Source organism: Gavialis gangeticus, unplaced genomic scaffold (assembly GCF_001723915.1).
Source record: "Gavialis gangeticus isolate Ggan-Ray unplaced genomic scaffold, GavGan_comp1, whole genome shotgun sequence".
In the NCBI taxonomy this organism is placed as follows: domain Eukaryota; kingdom Metazoa; phylum Chordata; order Crocodylia; family Gavialidae; genus Gavialis; species Gavialis gangeticus.
In genome coordinates, this window is record NW_017729024.1 from 162,484,855 (window position 1) to 162,491,997 (window position 7,143).

Here is a 7,143-nt window from a genome sequence, read left to right on the forward strand (position 1 = left end):
TGAGATCCTATCAAGGGTGCTGTGAAGTACCATACAATGTTAGCACTGAGGAATGCAAACGGGATTCACAAGATAAACTCAGAGATTTCAAACAGGAATCCATAGTGTTAAATAGCATTCTGCCCTGTTGTGGTCTGAGTTCTTTGCAACAGGAAAACTGCTCTATTATTTTTCTATAGACAAAACGTGAATAAAAACTAAAAGCTAGCATCTTCTTAGGGGTGCCTCAAATCTAATAAGGTTGGGAATCCTTGGTCTAGGATCAGCTGAGCTTCTCTCATTTCCCTTCATATAGAAATGAAGTGACAATGCTGCAAACGGGCGAATTCTAGAAGACCCGCTCCCCTGCTTTGCACAGTCTCTCTGTTGTTTCTATACTGCACAGACAAACCTTCTCATATAGTTGCTTTCAAGCATCTTGGAAACCAGGTGTGGTTTATTTGTAAGGTTTGAATTTCCACTTTCAATTTTTGGGAGAAATCCCATCCAAATTCTTGTCTGATTTTGAAGCCGTTAGGAAAAATCCAAATAATCAGCATCTAAGTTACAGCCAAAATAATCTATGGTCGTTTGCTGTAACTTTAAACCTTGAGATATTGAATAAATACTTCCACATGAATATTTGAAGTACTTCCTCACTACCCAGCTACCTGCATGCTGGAAAGGAGGAGTTTCCCTTGTCTAGACGGGTGTTTTTAACTGAATGTTATTGTACAGCAAGGTGCTCAACTTGAAGCAGGGATTGCAGGATGCTGCCTGCAAAAACCTAGATGACATAATTGTAATATAGGCACAGCAGTAGCTCTGACTGTGTCACGGCAATCCAGCTTCACAAAGAAAAAGCAGCCTCTCTGCCCCAGAGATCCTTTGCATCCAAAAAAGTAAGAATCCAGCTCCTTTCCCATGGGCTGCTTCCTCTGTATCTTCTGCTCCCTGCTGACCTTTCCACAGTGACTTTCCTCTCAGGAATCTTTTCTCTGCAGTCTTTTCTGGTAGCTGCTCATTTAAGCTTATGAAAGACCCTTTTTACATCTGCCACCTGCTCCTTTCTCCTGGCTGGCAAATATTAGCTCACCTCTTACTCTGTTTTCCCTGTTCTTTTTCCTGAGGAGGTGTGGATATCTAAAATACAGATACCAGCTGCTGCAGATATCTGAATTCAGGTAACTAGTGCATTCAGCTTTCTTCAAAGTGTGCTGTTCTTGGGTTCCCTGGCACCGCAGAACAGTCCAGCTCTGTTATTTCTGTCCTATAGCAATAAGAACAGAGGAATACACTGAACAAATCCATTCCCCTGATGGAGATCTTTCTGTGACCAGAAAAGTCTATGGTCATAATCAGAATGAGTATTTGAAATCCTTTCTTATTCAGCTGTTCTTTGTGTATCTTGTTCTTTTGCTGTCTGCACCTGAGAGCTATTAATGCCAGTGTTGTCAGAGAGATGCACCGGGTTTTGTTCTTCCTCGCCAGCACGGCAGGTTCTGATCCAGAGCAGGCATTAGAGAAAAAACTTGTATTTTGGTGCCCCCTATTCTGTGCCCCCTTACAGAAATAATAAACGTGTAATCTCAAAAGATTTTTTTTATAATTTCCACAAATAAATAAACAAATACAAAACTGGAAATGACACAAAATTCAATTTGATTTTATTAAAATTGAATTTGAATTTCTGATTACATAAGGGCTGCACTGGAAATGCACCAAGGGCCCAAGAGCCACACCTTGATGTGTCTATTAAATTGTATTGTGAACAGAAGTGCGCAGCTGTAATTGCTTGTATTTATTTTTCGTTGTGAAGAACAGAACTGGCTTAGATTGAGATTTTGTGAAAAAAACCTTTTGGAGGTCGGGCTTGTTTGCTATAGTAGGAAGGCAAGGCTGGAAAGTCTCCTGTGTGATTATGAAGCAAATGTTACAGTTTCACAGGCTTGTTTGTCCCTGGGGTGGTGCCCTGGTTCCACTGAGTTAGCATATTTGTTGCTAGCGGTGCTGTGGGAGAGACAGTGCTTGGGTTAATCACATCTCAGGCTGCAACTGGAAGTTAAAAGAAAAGAAACCATTTTTTTGACTTGTGACCTGAAAGCAAATGTAGATCTGAAAGTAAATGTCAACCCTGAGGGCTACTGTTCTCATGGGTTTCTGCTATAGTCCCACTTCAGGCAAGCTTACTACAGTCATTTCCTTTTCTTTTTGTGCCTGTCTTGCCCATTTGTTCAGCTCTGTGTGTAAAAAGGGATGAGAGGTATCATGTCTAACCAGTTCTACAGCAAATTCAGGTCTGTGATTGAGAAACGCAAAGTCCGAGCAAGTGTCTAATTCAAGCCCCTGTTTTTTGGGGAGATATTAAGAATCATAGGAAAGTAGGACTGGAAGGGACCTTACAAGGTCATTGTAACAGGGAGCGACTTCTGTAATTTTCAGGGCAGAGTGGCAGGCCAAGCTTGTTCTGGGGGGTTGGCAGCTGGACAAAGGCTAGCTGACAGAAAGCAAGCAAGCCAGAGACTACATGGGTAGGAGCTCCTACTGGGAGAAGTGACCATGCTGGAGCTAGCTGCACTGCAATAAGTCACCACCCAGGGACAAACCTCCAGGCAGCACAGCAGTAAAGACTGAAAACAGCTGGCCTAAGCTGCAGCAGAGGAGGGCAGGCTGGTCATCAAGTCAAAATGGAAACTCCTGTGTGGCTGAAAAAGAGACTTGACAGGAAGGGGCTAGGCTTTGGTGGCCACTTAAACCCAGAGCCTGAGACCAAGTGGGGCAAGCAGTTTGGCTATGCATGCCCCAAAGAGAGGAGCTCCTGAGGGCGATGGCTGCAGGAGACAGATTAGCATGCACCTGAGCTGTCCCACAGAGTGGAGGAGAGAGTTAACTGGGGCTTATGGCTTGCAGTGAGGTAGCGACCCAGAGTGGGGTAGATTTTAGTTGTAAAGCAGTTTGCTTGTATTTATGTTGTGATTAAGCTTGGGAACCAGAGGACTGATTTGTGGCTGTAGCGGAGGATGGAGGGATGCCTAGTGGGGCACTGTGACAGGCAGTCTAGCTTGGGGTCAGGGATCCAGAGGGCTGAGGGCTGGTGGAGACGTATAGCAGCTGTGCTTGGGGTCAGAGGCTCAGAGGGCTGGAGGAGTTAAGCCAAGGCTGAGAGGGCAAAGGTCATGGAAGTGAGATGAAAGCCAGGGAAGAGCTGAAGGCAGAACAGGCTTAGGCTAGGTGGGCTAAAGCCTGGTGAAAGGGGCTGAAGGCCCAAGAAGGGCAAAAGCTGAACTAGGGCTAGGGGCCTGGGGAGTAGTGAGAGCCTGGCCAGGGGCCTGGCAAGTTGAGTGGGTTGTTGGATGGATGGGGCTAGAGGGCCCACTGGATGAAGCCAAAGTGACACCTACAAGGCATGGACATGGCAATAGGGGAGGTTCGAAGGCCAAATATAGGTGACTAGTGCTCTTGGGCACTGATGGGGCCAGAAGGGCTGCAATTTAATGGCCAAGAGACAAGGCAGGTGCTAGCTGAGTATGGGAAGAACCAGCCAGCTGAGGAACAGAGGCTCACTTTGGGACTCTGTGGCAGCCTTCCTAAACACTAACAGGTGCATCAAGGCATGGCAGATGAGAAAAAAGGGCGGGTACCTTGAGGAGCTGGAGTGGGACAGGAGGCACTTGATCACCAGGGATTGCATGGCTGCCCCTGGGGCTGGGTCCTATTAGTCATTTAGTGCAGCCCCCTACTCAAGGCAGGATCGTCCCTGACTAAACCATCCCAGCCAAGTGTCTGTCCGACCTCCTCGAAAACTTCCAAGAATGAAGACTCCACAACCCCTCTGGAGCCTGTTCCAGCCCTCAGGCCCAGCAGGTTTCTTCTAATCTCCAGTGTAAATTTGCTCTGCTGCAGCTTGAGACCATTGTTTTTAGTCCTGTCCCCTAACTGATGCTTACATTAGGTGGTGACCTTCTGTAATAGGGGACCCGCCCTCATTACTGAGGAAGAGACATGAGGTCTTTTAAACAGACTACATTGCATTGGGGCCAGAGGAAAAGAGCTGTGTAAGAGGAGGTGCCAAGAAGGAGTTCTGCCGGGAGACTCTCACAGGGAGGTAAGTTAGGCGTTTATATTTCTGTTAGGGGTTTGTATTAGCCACAAGGCATAGAAGTGGCTGAAGGGGAGGCAGGAGGCCACAGTGGGTGTCTGGATTGTGACTAGTGGGTGGGGTGCATAGCAAACTGTTGGAGAAGGCAAGAAAACACAGCAGATGGTTATAGGGGGTAAGAGCCATCTCCATCTATATACAGCAAAGCATAGCACCCTGATTCTTTGAAGGCAGCCTCCCAACATTTGTAATAACATCAGAAGGCAAAAGCATGGCAGCCAAGAGTTGGGGAAGTGACTGCTGGGGTGGCCCAAAGTGCTTAAGTAGGTCTCAGCAGGCTGCTGGAGGGCGTAAAACGAAATGGGGAAACTAAGGCCTCTTACACTTTCCTTATGATGCCAGTGGAAATCAGCTCGTCTGGCTGGGTACTTGGACAGCAATCAAAAAAACCATTCCCCTAAAGAAAATCCATTTTAGTGAACTCTTTAAACACTGTGTTTCACTCAAGTAGAAGCTCTACGAATAAATAAGGCCCCTGGAGTTCTGCAGATAATAATGGATTCTAGAACCAGCTTAAATGTAATTATTATGGCCACAGAGCTCATTCAGCCTGGCAGCAGGACCTGATACTGAATAGAGATGTTTTATAACAACCTTTGTATGTTATAAAGGTATGTTAACACTATACACCAGGGGAGCTCATCATTAATGCTGATAAACTCTCTCTAAGCTAATAGACACCTTTGCTCTTTCTGAATATTTTCTCTTTCAGATACTGAACATATGGCTCATTATAGGCCAAATGTACTTAGTACACATGGCTCTCACTGAAGTCCATGAGTTGTGAATATGTAAGTCTGGGGAGACGCTGATTGTTTGTCTTCATACCCGAGGCAGAATGCTGGACAGACATTTTCAAAACTCTGAAGAGTCAGCTTAGTAATTTATAACTTTTCCAAACCCTTACCTTTCAAATTCAGATTTGGTATATTTGGTCTCAGACTGTGAATGTTTGCAAAGTAAATTTTAAGAATGTTTGAAGTCAACCTGAAATTACTTTAAGAAAAAAGGTACTGGGAAAAGTTTGGCACTGGCATCCATGCTTTGAGAAACCTCTGAATCCAAAGTCCAATTCTATTGTATAGCCTCCTTGAAGTACAGTCTTGCTATGAAGAACAACTATATAAAAATGGCACCGTCTTACTCCAGGGACCTGTCCCTTTTGTGTATCCGATCTGCTGATGGTTAATACCAAAAGTAAGTATCTATTGTGCTTCCTCTGGTGAGCACTGCAGGATTAGCAGGAGGAGGGTTGTGAATCTAAACTTTTCATGTAAATGATCCACAAAGTTTTTTACTTAAACTGTACTAATACAACATGTGGGCAAAGTGGCCTTGTCTAAGACTGGGAAAATCTACTGAGTTAGGATTTGAAAGCATGTTAACCATCACATTTTAACATGAGGTTAAAAGCAGTTTAGCATCCACTGTTAACTGTTCATTAACCTATACTAGCTAATACAGTATATTTCAAATGACTTTTCCATGTCTAGGAAGCCGATTTAGAGATTTTAGGATCACATGGGCAAAAGCGAGACTCTGTGTGGTGGTGATATAATGACTTCTCTCAATCCAAGACTGAGTTTGCAGTTAGGAAAACCGAGCTCATGATTGAGAGGGCAGCTCTTACAGCCACTTCTCAGAGTAGAAATGTCCTTCTAGGACAGGCAGTGCTTTCTTTTTTTTGGCACAGCACCCGCCCTGGCCTCACACTGGCAGTGTTGGATCACTTGTCTGGTTTCATGCCACATCTTGACCACACTCACCCCAAACACATTTTGAGGCTCAAGGCCAGGGAAGGCTTTCATGCCTTCTATTAGAGAAATACTGCCAGTGGGGACAGGCAAATTACACCCACAGCACTCAAGCATTAGGCTCACAGCAGTTTTTTGCTTTGTTTTTGTTTTGTACTATGCAGTAACTGGTTATTAATATACTATTGCTGTGTCTCTTGGGGAAAGACAATGCAAGTAGAAGAAGATGCCCTAGCAAAACCTTTAGTTAAAACTGAATCTATTTTGGCACTGTAAGTACACCAAAGTAGGACACCCTGGATACAGATGACTGACTCACCGTCATGCCACCCTACCTGTTAAATATGGAAATGGTATAATGTCATTGCTGTACCTTTCTGCAGGAACAGAAAGGTACTGACTTCATGTTCCAAACTGTTTTGTGCCAGAATCATGACATGGGGGTCTAAGTTGGAGATGAAGATCGTTTCATTGTGCTGCACAGAATTCAGGGCACTCCAGTGTTATTGCCACAAGCGCCAGGACCCAGCCCCCCTTGAGCTCAGGCTATGAGCATTTTTCCATCCACTACCAGAACAAATCAACATTTCAGTTTTCCCCAGTGTGTTTCTGTAACTTCAGTTTCATGGCTCTTGCAGGTAGTGCCTTAATACCAGCTTCTAGCTCTTATTTTTTCTCTCTCTTGAGGTGGGAAATTACTGAAGCACTGAGGCTCCAGCTGTCTGGTTTTTCTACTCTCCACACAGCAGCAGAGAAAATGAGAATGTGACCATGTCCAAGCCATGTAACAGGTAGCTCTTCGGGAGCTGCAGATTACAAACTCTAACCCTTGTTTTGTTAGGGGGCAAACAGAAGTGCAGCTCCCAGCTGTAACTGGGAAGGTTTCCTGCAAAGTGTTCTGAGTTACGTCCTTACTGCAGACCAAACAGAAGTTCACTGTTGGTTCCAGGGGGTAGAAAATCTAGCTGCATGTTGGGAACCTGCAGCCAGGGTCCCATAGTGCTGTGGGGTGGGGGAGGCCATGTAAGTGTGCTCCAGGGTGAAAAAGATTAGGAAATGCTTCAAAAGCAATGGCTGTGGCTCTGCCAGCGCTTGCTGTTTCCACAATGGGTGGGGGGAAAGGCAACAGAGGGAGCTCATATTTGGGGCTACCCAGCTGGTGCTGCAGGGTGGGGTGGGTGAATTGGAACCTCTCACCTTGGGGGGTAGAGGGGCTCCAATACACCTGCCTCACCCCCCAGGGGGCCTGAA

General features: G+C 45.4%; 1 long non-coding RNA gene across 1 annotated transcript; it reads left to right on the forward strand.

Annotated features, from left to right (window-relative positions):
• The first annotated feature begins 697 nt into the window (after positions 1 to 697).
• Positions 698 to 4,254, forward strand: LOC109298270. Its single transcript, XR_002097573.1, has 2 exons — positions 698 to 881; positions 3,932 to 4,254. It is a non-coding gene; the product is annotated as an uncharacterized LOC109298270 (long non-coding RNA).
• Positions 4,255 to 7,143: the final 2,889 nt, after the last annotated feature.